This window comes from Lithobates pipiens, unplaced genomic scaffold (assembly GCF_037356315.1).
Source record: "Lithobates pipiens isolate NorthernLeopardFrog02 unplaced genomic scaffold, aLitPip1_a1.2 Scaffold_1, whole genome shotgun sequence".
In the NCBI taxonomy this organism is placed as follows: domain Eukaryota; kingdom Metazoa; phylum Chordata; class Amphibia; order Anura; family Ranidae; genus Lithobates; species Lithobates pipiens.
Window position 1 is genome coordinate 61,921,625 of NW_027507685.1, and position 21,301 is coordinate 61,942,925.

General features: G+C 41.7%; 19 non-coding genes across 19 annotated transcripts; 6 read left to right on the forward strand and 13 right to left on the reverse strand.

The window, feature by feature from the left end:
* Positions 1-119: 119 nt before the first annotated feature.
* Positions 120-229, reverse strand: TRNAL-CAA (transfer RNA leucine (anticodon CAA)). Its single transcript has 2 exons — positions 192-229; positions 120-165 (listed from the first exon to the last, which is right to left on the reverse strand). It is a non-coding gene; the product is annotated as a tRNA-Leu (tRNA).
* Positions 230-501: 272 nt separating this feature from the next.
* Positions 502-574, forward strand: TRNAR-UCG (transfer RNA arginine (anticodon UCG)). The gene has a single exon. It is a non-coding gene; the product is annotated as a tRNA-Arg (tRNA).
* A 1,686-nt stretch (positions 575-2,260) lies between these two features.
* TRNAL-CAA (transfer RNA leucine (anticodon CAA)) lies at positions 2,261-2,370 on the reverse strand. The gene is made up of 2 exons: positions 2,333-2,370; positions 2,261-2,306 (listed from the first exon to the last, which is right to left on the reverse strand). It is a non-coding gene; the product is annotated as a tRNA-Leu (tRNA).
* A 2,032-nt stretch (positions 2,371-4,402) lies between these two features.
* Positions 4,403-4,512, reverse strand: TRNAL-CAA (transfer RNA leucine (anticodon CAA)). The gene is made up of 2 exons: positions 4,475-4,512; positions 4,403-4,448 (listed from the first exon to the last, which is right to left on the reverse strand). It is a non-coding gene; the product is annotated as a tRNA-Leu (tRNA).
* Positions 4,513-4,784: 272 nt separating this feature from the next.
* On the forward strand, positions 4,785-4,857 carry TRNAR-UCG (transfer RNA arginine (anticodon UCG)). Its single transcript has one exon. It is a non-coding gene; the product is annotated as a tRNA-Arg (tRNA).
* Positions 4,858-5,472: 615 nt separating this feature from the next.
* Positions 5,473-5,582, reverse strand: TRNAL-CAA (transfer RNA leucine (anticodon CAA)). The gene is made up of 2 exons: positions 5,545-5,582; positions 5,473-5,518 (listed from the first exon to the last, which is right to left on the reverse strand). It is a non-coding gene; the product is annotated as a tRNA-Leu (tRNA).
* Positions 5,583-5,854: 272 nt separating this feature from the next.
* Positions 5,855-5,927, forward strand: TRNAR-UCG (transfer RNA arginine (anticodon UCG)). Its single transcript has one exon. It is a non-coding gene; the product is annotated as a tRNA-Arg (tRNA).
* Positions 5,928-8,685: 2,758 nt separating this feature from the next.
* Positions 8,686-8,795, reverse strand: TRNAL-CAA (transfer RNA leucine (anticodon CAA)). The gene is made up of 2 exons: positions 8,758-8,795; positions 8,686-8,731 (listed from the first exon to the last, which is right to left on the reverse strand). It is a non-coding gene; the product is annotated as a tRNA-Leu (tRNA).
* A 2,033-nt stretch (positions 8,796-10,828) lies between these two features.
* On the reverse strand, positions 10,829-10,938 carry TRNAL-CAA (transfer RNA leucine (anticodon CAA)). The gene is made up of 2 exons: positions 10,901-10,938; positions 10,829-10,874 (listed from the first exon to the last, which is right to left on the reverse strand). It is a non-coding gene; the product is annotated as a tRNA-Leu (tRNA).
* A 962-nt stretch (positions 10,939-11,900) lies between these two features.
* On the reverse strand, positions 11,901-12,010 carry TRNAL-CAA (transfer RNA leucine (anticodon CAA)). The gene is made up of 2 exons: positions 11,973-12,010; positions 11,901-11,946 (listed from the first exon to the last, which is right to left on the reverse strand). It is a non-coding gene; the product is annotated as a tRNA-Leu (tRNA).
* A 2,033-nt stretch (positions 12,011-14,043) lies between these two features.
* On the reverse strand, positions 14,044-14,153 carry TRNAL-CAA (transfer RNA leucine (anticodon CAA)). The gene is made up of 2 exons: positions 14,116-14,153; positions 14,044-14,089 (listed from the first exon to the last, which is right to left on the reverse strand). It is a non-coding gene; the product is annotated as a tRNA-Leu (tRNA).
* A 962-nt stretch (positions 14,154-15,115) lies between these two features.
* TRNAL-CAA (transfer RNA leucine (anticodon CAA)) lies at positions 15,116-15,225 on the reverse strand. The gene is made up of 2 exons: positions 15,188-15,225; positions 15,116-15,161 (listed from the first exon to the last, which is right to left on the reverse strand). It is a non-coding gene; the product is annotated as a tRNA-Leu (tRNA).
* A 963-nt stretch (positions 15,226-16,188) lies between these two features.
* On the reverse strand, positions 16,189-16,298 carry TRNAL-CAA (transfer RNA leucine (anticodon CAA)). The gene is made up of 2 exons: positions 16,261-16,298; positions 16,189-16,234 (listed from the first exon to the last, which is right to left on the reverse strand). It is a non-coding gene; the product is annotated as a tRNA-Leu (tRNA).
* Positions 16,299-17,260: 962 nt separating this feature from the next.
* TRNAL-CAA (transfer RNA leucine (anticodon CAA)) lies at positions 17,261-17,370 on the reverse strand. The gene is made up of 2 exons: positions 17,333-17,370; positions 17,261-17,306 (listed from the first exon to the last, which is right to left on the reverse strand). It is a non-coding gene; the product is annotated as a tRNA-Leu (tRNA).
* A 272-nt stretch (positions 17,371-17,642) lies between these two features.
* Positions 17,643-17,715, forward strand: TRNAR-UCG (transfer RNA arginine (anticodon UCG)). The gene has a single exon. It is a non-coding gene; the product is annotated as a tRNA-Arg (tRNA).
* A 999-nt stretch (positions 17,716-18,714) lies between these two features.
* TRNAR-UCG (transfer RNA arginine (anticodon UCG)) lies at positions 18,715-18,787 on the forward strand. The gene has a single exon. It is a non-coding gene; the product is annotated as a tRNA-Arg (tRNA).
* A 616-nt stretch (positions 18,788-19,403) lies between these two features.
* Positions 19,404-19,513, reverse strand: TRNAL-CAA (transfer RNA leucine (anticodon CAA)). The gene is made up of 2 exons: positions 19,476-19,513; positions 19,404-19,449 (listed from the first exon to the last, which is right to left on the reverse strand). It is a non-coding gene; the product is annotated as a tRNA-Leu (tRNA).
* A 272-nt stretch (positions 19,514-19,785) lies between these two features.
* Positions 19,786-19,858, forward strand: TRNAR-UCG (transfer RNA arginine (anticodon UCG)). Its single transcript has one exon. It is a non-coding gene; the product is annotated as a tRNA-Arg (tRNA).
* A 616-nt stretch (positions 19,859-20,474) lies between these two features.
* Positions 20,475-20,584, reverse strand: TRNAL-CAA (transfer RNA leucine (anticodon CAA)). Its single transcript has 2 exons — positions 20,547-20,584; positions 20,475-20,520 (listed from the first exon to the last, which is right to left on the reverse strand). It is a non-coding gene; the product is annotated as a tRNA-Leu (tRNA).
* Between the last annotated feature and the right edge of the window lie 717 nt (positions 20,585-21,301).

The window sequence follows — 21,301 nt, forward strand, 5'->3', positions numbered from 1 at the left end:
CTTTATGTAGGATGTGCAAAGTTTTTGGATTTTTTTTCATGTTTTTTTGTCGGTGACATGGTAGCATGAAAACACAGCGGGAGTGGTGATTGTAGTTCAAGCTAAATGTGTAAACAGATTGTCAGAAGTGGGATTTGAACCCACGCCTCCATTTGGAGACCAGAACACCCACACAATGTGAAGAGACAGCTCTTGAGTCTGGCGCCTTAGACCACTCGGCCATCCTGACAAGATATATTGAGGTGCTATGGCTTCCTCTGGAAATATCATCTACTCATGGTACTCTATTGATCTATTACCATTGTCAAGGAGCTGTATGAACACTCTGAACCTAGGCCCTTTTGCAAATGCACTTCTTAAAGCATGACCTTGCACCAAGTCATACATTTCAGATCCTTTCTACCAAATCTCCTTGAGCAAAAAAAGTAGAAGATGTCCCAGGTGATCTTCGAGTGTTTGGTTGATCCGGGCGCCACAAACCAGAATCATGTCCTTGTGGCAGACCGCGTGGCCTAATGGATAAGGCGTCTGACTTCGGATCAGAAGATTGAGGGTTCGAGTCCCTTCGTGGTCGTTTTCTATGCTGCTTTCCACTTCCTTCCTGTGACCTTCACTCGTAAATTCTTGCTTTACCCATAACAACGTGCTTCTTGCTGGAGGCTTCCAATTTGCTGAAGCCCAGAGCCTCCAAACAGAAGTAAATCATAAAGTGGAAGTAAACCAATTGATTTAAGGGTTTCAAAACACAGTTACATGCCTGGAATCCCGGGATTGATAACTGTCCCATTTGCTTGTGTTCTCAACCAAACTATCAAATCATCAAATGGCTGGTGTCATAACTTAAATATGCCTAAAATGGGAGAGCAACTGAGTATGTGCAGAGCAGGTTGAAACAGCGTATTACTGGATTTCAAAGTGTATAGAAGCATATTTTTTAATGTTTTACATGAGTATATATGCAAAATGGGACAACCGGAAGAGATGTAGCAGGACTTACTTTTCTACTAAAGTTGCACTTTAAATGACAGATTTAACAGCATGGTCTAGCAGATTTTCCTCAAGAATTTGATCTTTATGTAGGATGTGCAAAGTTTTTGGATTTTTTTTCATGTTTTTTTGTCGGTGACATGGTAGCATGAAAACACAGCGGGAGTGGTGATTGTAGTTCAAGCTAAATGTGTAAACAGATTGTCAGAAGTTGGATTTGAAGCCACGCCTCCATTTGGAGACCAGAACACCCACACAATGTGAAGAAACAGCTCTTGAGTCTGGCGCCTTAGACCACTCGGCCATCCTGACAAGTTACATTGAGGTACTTTGGCTTCCTCTGGAAATATCATCTACTCGTGGTACTCTATTGATCTATTACCCTTGTCAAGGAGCTGTATGAACACTCTGAACCTAGGCCCTTTTGCAAATGCACTTCTTAAAGCATGACCTTGCACCAAGTCATACATTTCAGATCCTTTCTACCAAATCTCCTTGAGCAAAAAAAGTAGAAGATGTCCCAGGTGATCTTCGAGTGTTTGGTTGATCCGGGTGCCACAAACCAGAATCATGTCCTTGTGGCAGACCGGGTGGCCTAATGGATAAGGCGTCTGACTTCGGATCAGAAGATTGAGGGTTCGAGTCCCTTCGTGGTTGTTTTCTATGCTGCTTTCCAGTTCCTTCCTGTGACCTTCACTCGTAAATTCTTGCTTTACCCATAACAACGTGCTTCTTGCTGGAGGCTTCCAATTTGCTGAAGCCCAGAGCCTCCAAACAGAAGTAAATCATAAAGTGGAAGTAAACCAATTGATTTAAGGGTTTCAAAACACAGTTACATGCCTGGAATCCCGGGATTAATAACTGTCCCATTTGCTTGTGTTCTCAACCAAACTATCAAATCATCAAATGGCTGGTGTCATAACTTAAATATGCCTAAAATGGGAGAGCAACTGAGTATGTGCAGAGCAGGTTGAAACAGCGTATTACTTGATTTCAAAGTGTATAGAAGCATATTTTTTAATGTTTTACATGAGTATATATGCAAAATGGGACAACCGGAAGAGATGTAGCAGGACTTACTTTTCTGACTAAAGTTGCACTTTAAATGACAGATTTAACAGCATGGTCTAGCAGATTTTCCTCAAGAATTTGACCTTTATGTAGGATGTGCAAAGTTTTTGGATTTTTTTTCATGTTTTTTTGTCGGTGACATGGTAGCATGAAAACACAGCGGGAGTGGTGATTGTAGTTCAAGCTAAATGTGTAAACAGATTGTCAGAAGTGGGATTTGAACCCACGCCTCCATTTGGAGACCAGAACACCCACACAATGTGAAGAAACAGCTCTTGAGTCTGGCGCCTTAGACCACTCGGCCATCCTGACAAGATATATTGAGGTGCTATGGCTTCCTCTGGAAATATCATCTACTCGTAGTACTCTATTGATCTATTACCATTGTCAAGGAGCTGTATGAACACTCTGAACCTAGGCCCTTTTGCAAATGCACTTCTTAAAGCATGACCTTGCACCAAGTCATACATTTCAGATCCTTTCTACCAAATCTCCTTGAGCAAAAAAAGTAGAAGATGTCCCAGGTGATCTTCGAGAGTTTGGTTGATCCGGGCGCCACAAACCAGAATCATGTCCTTGTGGCAGACCGCGTGGCCTAATGGATAAGACGTCTGACTTCGGATCAGAAGATTGACGGTTCGAGTCCCTTCGTGGTCGTTTTCTATGCTGCTTTCCAGCTCCTTCCTGTGACCTTCACTCGTAAATTCTTGCTTTACCCATAACAACGTGCTTCTTGCTGGAGGCTTCCAATTTGCTGAAGCCCAGAGCCTCCAAACAGAAGTAAATCATAAAGTGGAAGTAAACCAATTGATTTAAGGGTTTCAAAACACAGTTACATGCCTGGAATCCCGGGATTGATAACTGTCCCATTTGCTTGTGTTCTCAACCAAACTATCAAATCATCAAATGGCTGGTGTCATAACTTAAATATGCCTAAAATGGGAGAGCAACTGAGTATGTGCAGAGCAGGTTGAAACAGCGTATTACTGGATTTCAAAGTGTATAGAACCATATTTTTTAATGTTTTACATGAGTATATATGCAAAATGGGACAACCGGAAGAGATGTAGCAGGACTTACTTTTCTGACTAAAGTTGCACTTTAAATGACAGATTTAACAGCATGGTCTAGCAGATTTTCCTCAAGAATTTGATCTTTATGTAGGATGTGCAAAGTTTTTGGATTTTTTTTCATGTTTTTTTGTCGGTGACATGGTAGCATGAAAACACAGCGGGAGTGGTGATTGTAGTTCAAGCTAAATGTGTAAACAGATTGTCAGAAGTGGGATTTGAACCCACGCCTCCATTTGGAGACCAGAACACCCACACAATGTGAAGAAACAGCTCTTGAGTCTGGCGCCTTAGACCACTCGGCCATGCTGACAAGATAGTTTGAGGTACTTTGGCTTCCTCTGGAAATATCATCTACTCGTGGTACTCTATTGATCTATTACCATTGTCAAGGAGCTGTATGAACACTCTGAACCTAGGCCCTTTTGCAAATGCACTTCTTAAAGCATGACCTTGCACCAAGTCATACATTTCAGATCCTTTCTACCAAATCTCCTTGAGCAAAAAAAGTAGAAGATGTCCCAGGTGATCTTCGAGTGTTTGGTTGATCCGGGCGCCACAAACCAGAATCATGTCCTTGTGGCAGACCGTGTGGCCTAATGGATAAGGCGTCTGACTTCGGATCAGAAGATTGAGGGTTCGAGTCCCTTCGTGGTCGTTTTCTATGCTGCTTTCCACTTCCTTCCTGTGACCTTCACTCGTAAATTCTTGCTTTACCCATAACAACGTGCTTCTTGCTGGAGGCTTCCAATTTGCTGAAGCCCAGAGCCTCCAAACAGAAGTAAATCATAAAGTGGAAGTAAACCAATTGATTTAAGGGTTTCAAAACACAGTTACATGCCTGGAATCCCGGGATTGATAACTGTCCCATTTGCTTGTGTTCTCAACCAAACTATCAAATCATCAAATGGCTGGTGTCATAACTTAAATATGCCTAAAATGGGAGAGCAACTGAGTATGTGCAGAGCAGGTTGAAACAGCGTATTACTGGATTTCAAAGTGTATAGAACCATATTTTTTAATGTTTTAAATGAGTATATATGCAAAATGGGACAACCGGAAGAGATGTAGCAGGACTTACTTTTCTGACTAAAGTTGCACTTTAAATGACAGATTTAACAGCATGGTCTAGCAGATTTTCCTCAAGAATTTGATCTTTATGTAGGATGTGCAAAGTTTTTGGATTTTTTTTCATGTTTTTTTGTCGGTGACATGGTAGCATGAAAACACAGCGGGAGTGGTGATTGTAGTTCAAGCTAAATGTGTAAACAGATTGTCAGAAGTGGGATTTGAACCCACGCCTCCATTTGGAGACCAGAACACCCACACAATGTGAAGAAACAGCTCTTGAGTCTGGCGCCTTAGACCACTCGGCCATCCTGACAAGATAGGTTGAGGTACTTTGGCTTCCTCTGGAAATATCATCTACTCGTGGTACTCTATTGATCTATTACCATTGTCAAGGAGCTGTATGAACACTCTGAACCTAGGCCCTTTTGCAAATGCACTTCTTAAAGCATGACCTTGCACCAAGTCATACATTTCAGATCCTTTCTACCAAATCTCCTTGAGCAAAAAAAGTAGAAGATGTCCCAGGTGATCTTCGAGTGTTTGGTTGATCCGGGCGCCACAAACCAGAATCATGTCCTTGTGGCAGACCGCGTGGCCTAATGGATAAGGCGTCTGACTTCGGATCAGAAGGTTGAGGGTTCGAGTCCCTTCGTGGTCGTTTTCTATGCTGCTTTCCAGTTCCTTCCTGTGACCTTCACTCGTAAATTCTTGCTTTACCCATAACAACGTGCTTCTTGCTGGAGGCTTCCAATTTGCTGAAGCCCAGAGCCTCCAAACAGAAGTAAATCATAAAGTGGAAGTAAACCAATTGATTTAAGGGTTTCAAAACACAGTTACATGCCTGGAATCCCGGGATTGATAACTTCCCATTTGCTTGTGTTCTCAACCAAACTATCAAATCATCAAATGGCTGGTGTCATAACTTAAATATGCCTAAAATGGGAGAGCAACTGAGTATGTGCAGAGCAGGTTGAAACAGCGTATTACTGGATTTCAAAGTGTATAGAACCATATTTTTTAATGTTTTACATGAGTATATATGCAAAATGGGACAACCGGAAGAGATGTAGCAGGACTTACTTTTCTGACTAAAGTTGCACTTTAAATGACAGATTTAACAGCATGGTCTAGCAGATTTTCCTCAAGAATTTGATCTTTATGTAGGATGTGCAAAGTTTTTGGATTTTTTTTCATGTTTTTTTGTCGGTGACATGGTAGCATGAAAACACAGCGGGAGTGGTGATTGTAGTTCAAGCTAAATGTGTAAACAGATTGTCAGAAGTGGGATTTGAACCCACGCCTCCATTTGGAGACCAGAACACCCACACAATGTGAAGAAACAGCTCTTGAGTCTGGCGCCTTAGACCACTCGGCCATCCTGACAAGTTACATTGAGGTACTTTGGCTTCCTCTGGAAATATCATCTACTCATGGTACTCTATTGATCTATTACCATTGTCAAGGAGCTGTATGAACACTCTGAACCTAGGCCCTTTTGCAAATGCACTTCTTAAAGCATGACCTTGCACCAAGTCATACATTTCAGATCCTTTCTACCAAATCTCCTTGAGCAAAAAAAGTAGAAGATGTCCCAGGTGATCTTCGAGTGTTTGGTTGATCCGGGCGCCACAAACCAGAATCATGTCCTTTTGGCAGACCGCGTGGCCTAATGGATAAGGCGTCTGACTTCGGATCAGAAGATTGAGGGTTCGAGTCCCTTCGTGGTCGTTTTCTATGCTGCTTTCCACTTCCTTCCTGTGACCTTCACTCGTAAATTCTTGCTTTACCCATAACAACGTGCTTCTTGCTGGAGGCTTCCAATTTGCTGAAGCCCAGAGCCTCCAAACAGAAGTAAATCATAAAGTGGAAGTAAACCAATTGATTTAAGGGTTTCAAAACACAGTTACATGCCTGGAATCCCGGGATTGATAACTGTCCCATTTGCTTGTGTTCTCAACCAAACTATCAAATCATCAAATGGCTGGTGTCATAACTTAAATATGCCTAAAATGGGAGAGCAACTGAGTATGTGCAGAGCAGGTTGAAACAGCGTATTACTGGATTTCAAAGTGTATAGAACCATATTTTTTTATGTTTTACATGAGTATATATGCAAAATGGGACAACCGGAAGAGATGTAGCAGGACTTACTTTTCTGACTAAAGTTGTACTTTAAATGACAGATTTAACAGCATGGTCTAGCAGATTTTCCTCAAGAATTTGATCTTTATGTAGGATGTGCAAAGTTTTTGGATTTTTTTTCATGTTTTTTTGTTGGTGACATGGTAGCATGAAAACACAGCGGGAGTGGTGATTGTAGTTCAAGCTAAATGTGTAAACAGATTGTCAGAAGTGGGATTTGAACCCACGCCTCCATTTGGAGACCAGAACACCCACACAATGTGAAGAAACAGCTCTTGAGTCTGGCGCCTTAGACCAATCAGCCATCCTGACAAGATATATTGAGGTGCTATGGCTTCCTCTGGAAATATCATCTACTCGTGGTACTCTATTGATCTATTACCATTGTCAAGGAGCTGTATGAACACTCTGAACCTAGGCCCTTTTGCAAATGCACTTCTTAAAGCATGACCTTGCACCAAGTCATACATTTCAGATCCTTTCTACCAAATCTCCTTGAGCAAAAAAAGTAGAAGATGTCCCAGGTGATCTTCGAGTGTTTGGTTGATCCGGGCGCCACAAACCAGAACCATGTCCTTGTGGCAGACCACGTGGCCTAATGGATAAGGCGTCTGACTTTGGATCTGAAGATTGAGGGTTCGAGTCCCTTCGTGGTTGTTTTCTATGCTGCTTTCCACTTCCTTCCCGTGACCTTCACTCGTAAATTCTTGCTTTACCCATAACAACGTGCTTCTTGCTGGAGGCTTCCAATTTGCTGAAGCCCAGAGCCTCCAAACAGAAGTAAATCATAAAGTGGAAGTAAACCAATTGATTTAAGGGTTTCAAAACACAGTTACATGCCTGGAATCCCGGGATTGATAACTGTCCCATTTGCTTGTGTTCTCAACCAAACTATCAAATCATCAAATGGCTGGTGTCATAACTTAAATATGCCTAAAATGGGAGAGCAACTGAGTATGTGCAGAGCAGGTTGAAACAGCGTTTTACTGGATTTCAAAGTGTATAGAAGCATATTTTTTAATGTTTTACATGAGTATATATGCAAAATGGGACAACCGGAAGAGATGTAGCAGGACTTACTTTTCTGACTAAAGTTGCACTTTAAATGACAGATTTAACAGCATGGTCTAGCAGATTTTCCTCAAGAATTTGATCTTTATGTAGGATGTGCAAAGTTTTTGGATTTTTTTTCATGTTTTTTTGTCGGTGACATGGTAGCATGAAAACACAGTGGGAGTGGTGATTGTAGTTCAAGCTAAATGTGTAAACAGATTGTCAGAAGTGGGATTTGAACCCACGCCTCCATTTGGAGACCAGAACACCCACACAATGTGAAGAAACAGCTCTTGAGTCTGGCGCCTTAGACCACTCAGCCATCCTGACAAGATATATTGAGGTGCTATGGCTTCCTCTGGAAATATTATCTACTCGTGGTACTCTATTGATCTATTACCATTGTCAAGGAGCTGTATGAACACTCTGAACCTAGGCCCTTTTGCAAATGCACTTCTTAAAGCATGACCTTGCACCAAGTCATACATTTCAGATCCTTTCTACCAAATCTCCTTGAGCAAAAAAAGTAGAAGATGTCCCAGGTGATCTTCGAGTGTTTGGTTGATCCGGGCGCCACAAACCAGAACCATGTCCTTGTGGCAGACCGCGTGGCCTAATGGATAAGGCGTCTGACTTTGGATCTGAAGATTGAGGGTTCGAGTCCCTTCGTGGTTTTTTTCTATGCTGCTTTCCACTTCCTTCCCGTGACCTTCACTCGTAAATTCTTGCTTTACCCATAACAACGTGCTTCTTGCTGGAGGCTTCCAATTTGCTGAAGCCCAGAGCCTCCAAACAGAAGTAAATCATAAAGTGGAAGTAAACCAATTGATTTAAGGGTTTCAAAACACAGTTACATGCATGGAATCCCGGGATTGATAACTGTCCCATTTGCTTGTGTTCTCAACCAAACTATCAAATCATCAAATGGCTGGTGTCATAACTTAAATATGCCTAAAATGGGAGAGCAACTGAGTATGTGCAGAGCAGGTTGAAACAGCGTATTACTGGATTTCAAAGTGTATAGAAGCATATTTTTTAATGTTTTACATGAGTATATATGCAAAATGGGACAACCGGAAGAGATGTAGCAGGACTTACTTTTCTGACTAAAGTTGCACTTTAAATGACAGATTTAACAGCATGGTCTAGCAGATTTTCCTCAAGAATTTGATCTTTATGTAGGATGTGCAAAGTTTTGGGATTTTTTTTCATGTTTTTTTGTCGGTGACATGGTAGCATGAAAACACAGCGGGAGTGGTGATTGTAGTTCAAGCTAAATGTGTAAACAGATTGTCAGAAGTGGGATTTGAACCCACGCCTCCATTTGGAGACCAGAACACCCACACAATGTGAAGAAACAGCCCTTGAGTCTGGCGCCTTAGACCACTCGGCCATCCTGACAAGATACATTGAGGTCCTTTGGCTTCCTCTGGAAATATCATCTACTCGTGGTACTCTATTGATCTATTACCATTGTCAAGGAGCTGTATGAACACTCTGAACCTAGGCCCTTTTGCAAATGCACTTCTTAAAGCATGACCTTGCACCAAGTCATACATTTCAGATCCTTTCTACCAAATCTCCTTGAGCAAAAAAAGTAGAAGATGTCCCAGGTGATCTTCGAGTGTTTGGTTGATCCGGGCGCCACAAACCAGAATCATGTCCTTGTGGCAGACCGCGTGGCCTATTGGATAAGGCGTCTGACTTCGGATCCGAAGATTGAAGGTTCGAGTCCCTTCGTGGTTGTTTTCTATGCTGCTTTCCAGTTCCTTCCTGTGACCTTCACTCGTAAATTCTTGCTTTAGCCATAACAACGTGCTTCTTGCTGGAGGCTTCCAATTTCCTGAAGCCCAGAGCCTCCAAACAGAAGTAAATCATAAAGTGGAAGTAAACCAATTGATTTAAGGGTTTCAAAACACAGTTACATGCATGGAATCCCGGGATTGATAACTGTCCCATTTGCTTGTGTTCTCAACCAAACTATCAAATCATCAAATGGCTGGTGTCATAACTTAAATATTTCCCCAAAATGGGAGAGCAACTGAGTATGTGCAGAGCAGGTTGAAACAGCGTATTACTGGATTTCAAAGTGTATAGAACCATATTTTTTAATGTTTTACATGAGTATATATGCAAAATGGGACAACCGGAAGAGATGTAGCAGGACTTACTTTTCTACTAAAGTTGCACTTTAAATGACAGATTTAACAGCATGGTCTAGCAGATTTTCCTCAAGAATTTGATCTTTATGTAGGATGTGCAAAGTTTTTGGATTTTTTTTCATGTTTTTTTGTCGGTGACATGGTAGCATGAAAACACAGCGGGAGTGGTGATTGTAGTTCAAGCTAAATGTGTAAACAGATTGTCAGAAGTGGGATTTGAACCCATGCCTCCATTTGGAGACCAGAACACCCACACAATGTGAAGAAACAGCTCTTGAGTCTGGCGCCTTAGACCACTCGGCCATCCTGACAAGATATATTGAGGTGCTATGGCTTCCTCTGGAAATATCATCTACTCGTGGTACTCTATTGATCTATTACCATTGTCAAGGAGCTGTATGAACACTCTGAACCTAGGCCATTTTGCAAATGCACTTCTTAAAGCATGACCTTGCACCAAGTCATACATTTCAGATCCTTTCTACCAAATCTCCTTGAGCAAAAAAAGTAGAAGATGTCCCAGGTGATCTTCGAGTGTTTGGTTGATCCGGGCGCCACAAACCAGAATCATGTCCTTGTGGCAGACCGCGTGGCCTAATGGATAAGGCGACTGACTTCGGATCAGAAGATTGAGGGTTCGAGTCCCTTCGTGGTTGTTTTCTATGCTGCTTTCCAGTTCCTTCCTGTGACCTTCACTCGTAAATTCTTGCTTTACCCATAACAACGTGCTTCTTGCTGGAGGCTTCCAATTTGCTGAAGCCCAGAGCCTCCAAACAGAAGTAAATCATAAAGTGGAAGTAAACCAATTGATTTAAGGGTTTCAAAACACAGTTACATGCCTGGAATCCCGGGATTGATAACTGTCCCATTTGCTTGTGTTCTCAACCAAACTATCAAATCATCAAATGGCTGGTGTCATAACTTAAATATGCCTAAAATGGGAGAGCAACTGAGTATGTGCAGAGCAGGTTGAAACAGCGTATTACTGGATTTCAAAGTGTATAGAAGCATATTTTTTAATGTTTTACATGAGTATATATGCAAAATGGGACAACCGGAAGAGATGTAGCAGGACTTACTTTTCTGACTAAAGTTGCACTTTAAATGAGAGATTTAACAGCATGGTCTAGCAGATTTTCCTCAAGAATTTGATCTTTATGTAGGATGTGCAAAGTTTTTGGATTTTTTTTCATGTTTTTTTGTCGGTGACATGGTAGCATGAAAACACAGCGGGAGTGGTGATTGTAGTTCAAGCTAAATGTGTAAACAGATTGTCAGAAGTGGGATTTGAACCCACGCCTCCATTTGGAGACCAGAACACCCACACAATGTGAAGAAACAGCTCTTGAGTCTGGCGCCTTAGACCACTCGGCCATCCTGACAAGATATATTGAGGTGCTATGGCTTCCTCTGGAAATATCATCTACTCGTAGTACCCTATTGATCTATTACCATTGTCAAGGAGCTGTATGAACACTCTGAACCTAGGCCCTTTTGCAAATGCACTTCTTAAAGCATGACCTTGCACCAAGTCATACATTTCAGATCCTTTCTACCAAATCTCCTTGAGCAAAAAAAGTAGAAGATGTCCCAGGTGATCTTCGAGTGTTTGGTTGATCCGGGCGCCACAAACCAGAATCATGTCCTTGTGGCAGACCGCGTGGCCTAATGGATAAGGCGTCTGACTTCGGATCCGAAGATTGAAGGTTCGAGTCCCTTCGTGGTTGTTTTCTATGCTGCTTTCCAGTTCCTTCCTGTGACCTTCACTCGTAAATTCTTGCTTTAGCCATAACAACGTGCTTCTTGCTGGAGGCTTCCAATTTGCTGAAGCCCAGAGCCTCCAAACAGAAGTAAATCATAAAGTGGAAGTAAACCAATTGATTTAAGGGTTTCAAAACACAGTTACATGCATGGAATCCCGGGATTGATAACTGTCCCATTTGCTTGTGTTCTCAACCAAACTATCAAATCATCAAATGGCTGGTGTCATAACTTAAATATTTCCCCAAAATGGGAGAGCAACTGAGTATGTGCAGAGCAGGTTGAAACAGCGTATTACTGGATTTCAAAGTGTATAGAACCATATTTTTTAATGTTTTACATGAGTATATATGCAAAATGGGACAACCGGACGAGATGTAGCAGGACTTACTTTTCTACTAAAGTTGCACTTTAAATGACAGATTTAACAGCATGGTCTAGCAGATTTTCCTCAAGAATTTGATCTTTATGTAGGATGTGCAAAGTTTTTGGATTTTTTTTCATGTTTTTTTGTCGGTGACATGGTAGCATGAAAACACAGCGGGAGTGGTGATTGTAGTTCAAGCTAAATGTGTAAACAGATTGTCAGAAGTGGGATTTGAACCCACGCCTCCATTTGGAGACCAGAACACCCACACAATGTGAAGAAACAGCTCTTGAGTCTGGCGCCTTAGACCACTCGGCCATCCTGACAAGATATATTGAGGTGCTATGGCTTCCTCTTGAAATATCATCTACTCGTGGTACTCTATTGATCTATTACCATTGTCAAGGAGCTGTATGAACACTCTGAACCTACGCCATTTTGCAAATGCACTTCTTAAAGCATGACCTTGCACCAAGTCATACATTTCAGATCCTTTCTACCAAATCTCCTTGAGCAAAAAAAGTAGAAGATGTCCCAGGTGATCTTCGAGTGTTTGGTTGATCCGGGCGCCACAAACCAGAATCATGTCTTTGTGGCAGACCGCGTGGCCTAATGGATAAGGCGTCTGACTTCGGATCAGAAGATTGAGGGTTCGAGTCCCTTTGTGGTCGTTTTCTATGCTGCTTTCCAGTTCCTTCCTGTGACCTTCACTCGTAAATTCTTGCTTTACCCATAACAACGTGCTTCTTGCTGGAGGCTTCCAATTTGCTGAAGCCCAGAGCCTCCAAACAGAAGTAAATCATAAAGTGGAAGTAAACCAATTGATTTAAGGGTTTCAAAACACAGTTACATGCATGGAATCCCGGGATTGATAACTGTCCCATTTGCTTGTGTTCTCAACCAAACTATCAAATCATCAAATGGCTGGTGTCATAACTTAAATATGCCTAAAATGGGAGAGCAACTGAGTATGTGCAGAACAGGTTGAAACAGCGTATTACTGGATTTCAAAGTGTATAGAAGCATATTTTTTAATGTTTTACATGAGTATATATGCAAAATGGGACAACCGGGAAGAGATGTAGCAGGACTTACTTTTCTGACTAAAGTTGCACTTTAAATGACAGATTTAACAGCATGGTCTAGCAGATTTTCCTCAAGAATTTGATCTTTATGTAGGATGTGCAAAGTTTTGGGATTTTTTTTCATGTTTTTTTGTCGGTGACATGGTAGCATGAAAACACAGCGGGAGTGGTGATTGTAGTTCAAGCTAAATGTGTAAACAGATTGTCAGAAGTGGGATTTGAACCCATGCCTCCATTTGGAGACCAGAACACCCACACAATGTGAAGAAACAGCTCTTGAGTCTGGCGCCTTAGACCACTCGGCCATCCTGACAACATATATTGAGGTGCTATGGCTTCCTCTGGAAATATCATCTACTCGTGGTACTCTATTGATCTATTACCATTGTCAAGGAGCTGTATGAACACTCTGAACCTAGGCCATTTTGCAAATGCACTTCTTAAAGCATGACCTTGCACCAAGTCATACATTTCAGATCCTTTCTACCAAATCTCCTTGAGCAAAAAAAGTAGAAGATGTCCCAGGTGATCTTCGAGTGTTTGGTTGATCCGGGCGCCACAAACCAGAATCATGTCCTTGTGGCAGACCGCGTGGCCTAATGGATAAGGCGTCTGACTTCAGATCAGAAGATTGAGGGTTCGAGTCCCTTCGTGGTCGTTTTCTATGCTGCTTTCCAGTTCCTTCCTGTGACCTTCACTCGTAAATTCTTGCTTTACCCATAACAACGTGCTTCTTGCTGGAGGCTTCCAATTTGCTGAAGCCCAGAGCCTCCAAACAGAAGTAAATCATAAAGTGGAAGTAAACCAATTGATTTAAGGGTTTCAAAACACAGTTACATGCCTGGAATCCCGGGATTGATAACTGTCCCATTTGCTTGTGTTCTCAACCAAACTATCAAATCATCAAATGGCTGGTGTCATAACTTAAATATGCCTAAAATGGGAGAGCAACTGAGTATGTGCAGAGCAGGTTGAAACAGCGTATTACTGGATTTCAAAGTGTATAGAAGCATATTTTTTAATGTTTTACATGAGTATATATGCAAAATGGGACAACCGGAAGAGATGTAGCAGGACTTACTTTTCTGACTAAAGTTGCACTTTAAATGAGAGATTTAACAGCATGGTCTAGCAGATTTTCCTCAAGAATTTGATCTTTATGTAGGATGTGCAAAGTTTTTGGATTTTTTTTCATGTTTTTTTGTCGGTGACATGGTAGCATGAAAACACAGCGGGAGTGGTGATTGTAGTTCAAGCTAAATGTGTAAACAGATTGTCAGAAGTGGGATTTGAACCCACGCCTCCATTTGGAGACCAGAACACCCACACAATGTGAAGAAACAGCTCTTGAGTCTGGCGCCTTAGACCACTCGGCCATCCTGACAAGATATATTGAGGTGCTATGGCTTCCTCTGGAAATATCATCTACTCGTAGTACCCTATTGATCTATTACCATTGTCAAGGAGCTGTATGAACACTCTGAACCTAGGCCCTTTTGCAAATGCACTTCTTAAAGCATGACCTTGCACCAAGTCATACATTTCAGATCCTTTCTACCAAATCTCCTTGAGCAAAAAAAGTAGAAGATGTCCCAGGTGATCTTCGAGTGTTTGGTTGATCCGGGCGCCACAAACCAGAATCATGTCCTTGTGGCAGACCGCGTGGCCTAATGGATAAGGCGTCTGACTTCGGATCCGAAGATTGAAGGTTCGAGTCCCTTCGTGGTTGTTTTCTATGCTGCTTTCCAGTTCCTTCCTGTGACCTTCACTCGTAAATTCTTGCTTTAGCCATAACAACGTGCTTCTTGCTGGAGGCTTCCAATTTGCTGAAGCCCAGAGCCTCCAAACAGAAGTAAATCATAAAGTGGAAGTAAACCAATTGATTTAAGGGTTTCAAAACACAGTTACATGCATGGAATCCCGGGATTGATAACTGTCCCATTTGCTTGTGTTCTCAACCAAACTATCAAATCATCAAATGGCTGGTGTCATAACTTAAATATTTCCCCAAAATGGGAGAGCAACTGAGTATGTGCAGAGCAGGTTGAAACAGCGTATTACTGGATTTCAAAGTGTATAGAACCATATTTTTTAATGTTTTACATGAGTATATATGCAAAATGGGACAACCGGACGAGATGTAGCAGGACTTACTTTTCTACTAAAGTTGCACTTTAAATGACAGATTTAACAGCATGGTCTAGCAGATTTTCCTCAAGAATTTGATCTTTATGTAGGATGTGCAAAGTTTTTGGATTTTTTTTCATGTTTTTTTGTCGGTGACATGGTAGCATGAAAACACAGCGGGAGTGGTGATTGTAGTTCAAGCTAAATGTGTAAACAGATTGTCAGAAGTGGGATTTGAACCCACGCCTCCATTTGGAGACCAGAACACCCACACAATGTGAAGAAACAGCTCTTGAGTCTGGCGCCTTAGACCACTCGGCCATCCTGACAAGATATATTGAGGTGCTATGGCTTCCTCTTGAAATATCATCTACTCGTGGTACTCTATTGATCTATTACCATTGTCAAGGAGCTGTATGAACACTCTGAACCTACGCCATTTTGCAAATGCACTTCTTAAAGCATGACCTTGCACCAAGTCATACATTTCAGATCCTTTCTACCAAATCTCCTTGAGCAAAAAAAGTAGAAGATGTCCCAGGTGATCTTCGAGTGTTTGGTTGATCCGGGCGCCACAAACCAGAATCATGTCTTTGTGTCAGACCGCGTGGCCTAATGGATAAGGCGTCTGACTTCGGATCAGAAGATTGAGGGTTCGAGTCCCTTTGTGGTCGTTTTTCTATGCTGCTTTCCAGTTCCTTCCTGTGACCTTCACTCGTAAATTCTTGCTTTAGCCATAACAACGTGCTTCTTGCTGGAGGCTTCCAATTTGCTGAAGCCCAGAGCCTCCAAACAGAAGTAAATCATAAAGTGGAAGTAAACCAATTGATTTAAGGGTTTCAAAACACAGTTACATGCATGGAATCCCGGGATTGATAACTGTCCCATTTGCTTGTGTTCTCAACCAAACTATCAAATCATCAAATGGCTGGTGTCATAACTTAAATATGCCTAAAATGGGAGAGCAACTGAGTATGTGCAGAACAGGTTGAAACAGCGTATTACTGGATTTCAAAGTGTATAGAAGCATATTTTTTAATGTTTTACATGAGTATATATGCAAAATGGGACAACCGGGAAGAGATGTAGCAGGACTTACTTTTCTGACTAAAGTTGCACTTTAAATGACAGATTTAACAGCATGGTCTAGCAGATTTTCCTCAAGAATTTGATCTTTATGTAGGATGTGCAAAGTTTTGGGATTTTTTTTCATGTTTTTTTGTCGGTGACATGGTAGCATGAAAACACAGCGGGAGTGGTGATTGTAGTTCAAGCTAAATGTGTAAACAGATTGTCAGAAGTGGGATTTGAACCCACGCCTCCATTTGGAGACCAGAACACCCACACAATGTGAAGAAACAGCTCTTGAGTCTGGCGCCTTAGACCACTCGGCCATCCTGACAAGATATATTGAGGTGCTATGGCTTCCTCTGGAAATATCATCTACTCGTAGTACCCTATTGATCTATTACCATTGTCAAGGAGCTGTATGAACACTCTGAACCTAGGCCCTTTTGCAAATGCACTTCTTAAAGCATGACCTTGCACCAAGTCATACATTTCAGATCCTTTCTACCAAATCTCCTTGAGCAAAAAAAGTAGAAGATGTCCCAGGTGATCTTCGAGTGTTTGGTTGATCCGGGCGCCACAAACCAGAATCATGTCCTTGTGGCAGACCGCGTGGCCTAATGGATAAGGCGTCTGACTTCGGATCCGAAGATTGAAGGTTCGAGTCCCTTCGTGGTTGTTTTCTATGCTGCTTTCCAGTTCCTTCCTGTGACCTTCACTCGTAAATTCTTGCTTTAGCCATAACAACGTGCTTCTTGCTGGAGGCTTCCAATTTGCTGAAGCCCAGAGCCTCCAAACAGAAGTAAATCATAAAGTGGAAGTAAACCAATTGATTTAAGGGTTTCAAAACACAGTTACATGCATGGAATCCCGGGATTGATAACTGTCCCATTTGCTTGTGTTCTCAACCAAACTATCAAATCATCAAATGGCTGGTGTCATAACTTAAATATTTCCCCAAAATGGGAGAGCAACTGAGTATGTGCAGAGCAGGTTGAAACAGCGTATTACTGGATTTCAAAGTGTATAGAACCATATTTTTTAATGTTTTACATGAGTATATATGCAAAATGGGACAACCGGAAGAGATGTAGCAGGACTTACTTTTCTACTAAAGTTGCACTTTAAATGACAGATTTAACAGCATGGTCTAGCAGATTTTCCTCAAGAATTTGATCTTTATGTAGGATGTGCAAAGTTTTTGGATTTTTTTTCATGTTTTTTTGTCGGTGACATGGTAGCATGAAAACACAGCGGGAGTGGTGATTGTAGTTCAAGCTAAATGTGTAAACAGATTGTCAGAAGTGGGATTTGAACCCACGCCTCCATTTGGAGACCAGAACACCCACACAATGTGAAGAAACAGCTCTTGAGTCTGGCGCCTTAGACCACTCGGCCATCCTGACAAGATATATTGAGGTGCTATGGCTTCCTCTGGAAATATCATTTACTCGTAGTACTCTATTGATCTATTACCATTGTCAAGGAGCTGTATGAACACTCTGAACCTAGGCCCTTTTGCAAATGCACTTCTTAAAGCATGACCTTGCACCAAGTCATACATTTCAGATCCTTTCTACCAAATCTCCTTGAGCAAAAAAAGTAGAAGATGTCCCAGGTGATCTTCGAGTGTTTGGTTGATCCGGGCGCCACAAACCAGAATCATGTCCTTGTGGCAGACCGCGTGGCCTAATGGATAAGGCGTCTGACTTCGGATCAGAAGATTGAGGGTTCGAGTCCCTTCGTGGTCGTTTTCTATGCTGCTTTCCAGTTCATTCCTGTGACCTTCACTCGTAAATTCTTGCTTTACCCATAACAACGTGCTTCTTGCTGGAGGCTTCCAATTTGCTGAAGCCCAGAGCCTCCAAACAGAAGTAAATCATAAAGTGGAAGTAAACCAATTGATTTAAGGGTTTCAAAACACAGTTACATGCCTGGAATCCCGGGATTGATAACTGTCCCATTTGCTTGTGTTCTCAACCAAACTATCAAATCATCAAATGGCTGGTGTCATAACTTAAATATTTCCCCAAAATGGGAGAGCAACTGAGTATGTGCAGAGCAGGTTGAAACAGCGTATTACTGGATTTCAAAGTGTATAGAACCATATTTTTTAATGTTTTACATGAGTATATATGCAAAATGGGACAACCGGAAGAGATGTAGCAGGACTTACTTTTCTACTAAAGTTGCACTTTAAATGACAGATTTAACAGCATGGTCTAGCAGATTTTCCTCAAGAATTTGATCTTTATGTAGGATGTGCAAAGTTTTTGGATTTTTTTTCATGTTTTTTTGTCGGTGACATGGTAGCATGAAAACACAGCGGGAGTGGTGATTGTAGTTCAAGCTAAATGTGTAAACAGATTGTCAGAAGTGGGATTTGAACCCACGTCTCCATTTGGAGACCAGAACACCCACACAATGTGAAGAAACAGCTCTTGAGTCTGGCGCCTTAGACCACTCGGCCATCCTGACAAGATATATTGAGGTGCTATGGCTTCCTCTGGAAATATCATCTACTCGTAGTACTCTATTGATCTATTACCATTGTCAAGGAGCTGTATGAACACTCTGAACCTAGGCCCTTTTGCAAATGCACTTCTTAAAGCATGACCTTGCACCAAGTCATACATTTCAGATCCTTTCTACCAAATCTCCTTGAGCAAAAAAAGTAGAAGATGTCCCAGGTGATCTTCGAGTGTTTGGTTGATCCGGGCGCCACAAACCAGAATCATGTCTTTGTGGCAGACCGCGTGGCCTAATGGATAAGGCGTCTGACTTCGGATCAGAAGATTGAGGGTTCGAGTCCCTTCGTGGTCGTTTTCTATGCTGCTTTCCAGTTCCTTCCTGTGACCTTCACTCGTAAATTCTTGCTTTAGCCATAACAACGTGCTTCTTGCTGGAGGCTTCCAATTTGCTGAAGCCCAGAGCCTCCAAACAGAAGTAAATCATAAAGTGGAAGTAAACCAATTGATTTAAGGGTTTCAAAACACAGTTACATGCCTGGAATCCCGGGATTGATAACTGTCCCATTTGCTTGTGTTCTCAACCAAACTATCAAATCATCAAATGGCTGGTGTCATAACTTAAATATGCCTAAAATGGGAGAGCAACTGAGTATGTGCAGAGCAGGTTGAAACAGCGTATTACTGGATTTCAAAGTGTATAGAAGCATATTTTTTAATGTTTTACATGAGTATATATGCAAAATGGGACAACCGGAAGAGATGTAGCAGGACTTACTTTTCTGACTAAAGTTGCACTTTAAATGAGAGATTTAACAGCATGGTCTAGCAGATTTTCCTCAAGAATTTGATCTTTATGTAGGATGTGCAAAGTTTTTGGATTTTTTTTCATGTTTTTTTGTCGGTGACATGGTAGCATGAAAACACAGCGGGAGTGGTGATTGTAGTTCAAGCTAAATGTGTAAACAGATTGTCAGAAGTGGGATTTGAACCCACGCCTCCATTTGGAGACCAGAACACCCACACAATGTGAAGAAACAGCTCTTGAGTCTGGCGCCTTAGACCACTCGGCCATCCTGACAAGATATATTGAGGTGCTATGGCTTCCTCTGGAAATATCATCTACTCGTGGTACTCTATTGATCTATTACCATTGTCAAGGAGCTGTATGAACACTCTGAACCTAGGCCATTTTGCAAATGCACTTCTTAAAGCATGACCTTGCACCAAGTCATACATTTCAGATCCTTTCTACCAAATCTCCTTGAGCAAAAAAAGTAGAAGATGTCCCAGGTGATCTTCGAGTGTTTGGTTGATCCGGGCGCCACAAACCAGAATCATGTCCTTGTGGCAGACCGCGTGGCCTAATGGATAAGGCGTCTGACTTCGGATCAGAAGATTGAGGGTTCGAGTCCCTTCGTGGTCGTTTTCTATGCTGCTTTCCAGTTCCTTCCTGTGACCTTCACTCGTAAATTCTTGCTTTACCCATAACAACGTGCTTCTTGCTGGAGGCTTCCAATTTGCTGAAGCCCAGAGCCTCCAAACAGAAGTAAATCATAAAGTGGAAGTAAACCAATTGATTTAAGGGTTTCAAAACACAGTTACATGCCTGGAATCCCGGGATTGATAACTGTCCCATTTGCTTGTGTTCTCAACCAAACTATCAAATCATCAAATGGCTGGTGTCATAACTTAAATATGCCTAAAATGGGAGAGCAACTGAGTATGTGCAGAGCAGGTTGAAACAGCGTATTACTGGATTTCAAAGTGTATAGAAGCATATTTTTTAATGTTTTACATGAGTATATATGCAAAATGGGACAACCGGAAGAGATGTAGCAGGACTTACTTTTCTGACTAAAGTTGCACTTTAAATGAGAGATTTAACAGCATGGTCTAGCAGATTTTCCTCAAGAATTTGATCTTTATGTAGGATGTGCAAAGTTTTTGGATTTTTTTTCATGTTTTTTTGTCGGTGACATGGTAGCATGAAAACACAGCGGGAGTGGTGATTGTAGTTCAAGCTAAATGTGTAAACAGATTGTCAGAAGTGGGATTTGAACCCACGCCTCCATTTGGAGACCAGAACACCCACACAATGTGAAGAAACAGCTCTTGAGTCTGGCGCCTTAGACCACTCGGCCATCCTGACAAGATATATTGAGGTGCTATGGCTTCCTCTGGAAATATCATCTACTCGTGGTACTCTATTGATCTATTACCATTGTCAAGGAGCTGTATAAACACTCTGAACCTAGGCCATTTTGCAAATGCACTTCTTAAAGCATGACCTTGCACCAAGTCATACATTTCAGATCCTTTCTACCCAATCTCCTTGAGCAAAAAAAGTAGAAGATGTCCCAGGTGATCTTCGAGTGTTTGGTTGATCCGGGCGCCACAAACCAGAATCATGTCCTTGTGGCAGACCGTGTGGCCTAATGGATAAGGCGTCTGACTTCGGATCAGAAGATTGAGGGTTCGAGTCCCTTCGTGGTCGTTTTCTATGCTGCTTTCCAGTTCCCTCCTGTGACCTTCACTCGTAAATTCTTGCTTTAGCCATAACAACGTGCTTCTTGCTGGAGGCTTCCAATTTGCTGAAGCCCAGAGCCTCCAAACAGAAGTAAATCATAAAGTGGAAGTAAACCAATTGATTTAAGGGTTTCAAAACACAGTTACATGCCTGGAATCCCGGGATTGATAACTGTCCCATTTGCTTGTGTTCTCAACCAAACTATCAAATCATCAAATGGCTGGTGTCATAACTTAAATATGCCTAAAATGGGAGAGCAACTGAGTATGTGCAGAGCAGGTTGAAACAGCGTATTACTGGATTTCAAAGTGTATAGAAACATATTTTTTAATGTTTTAC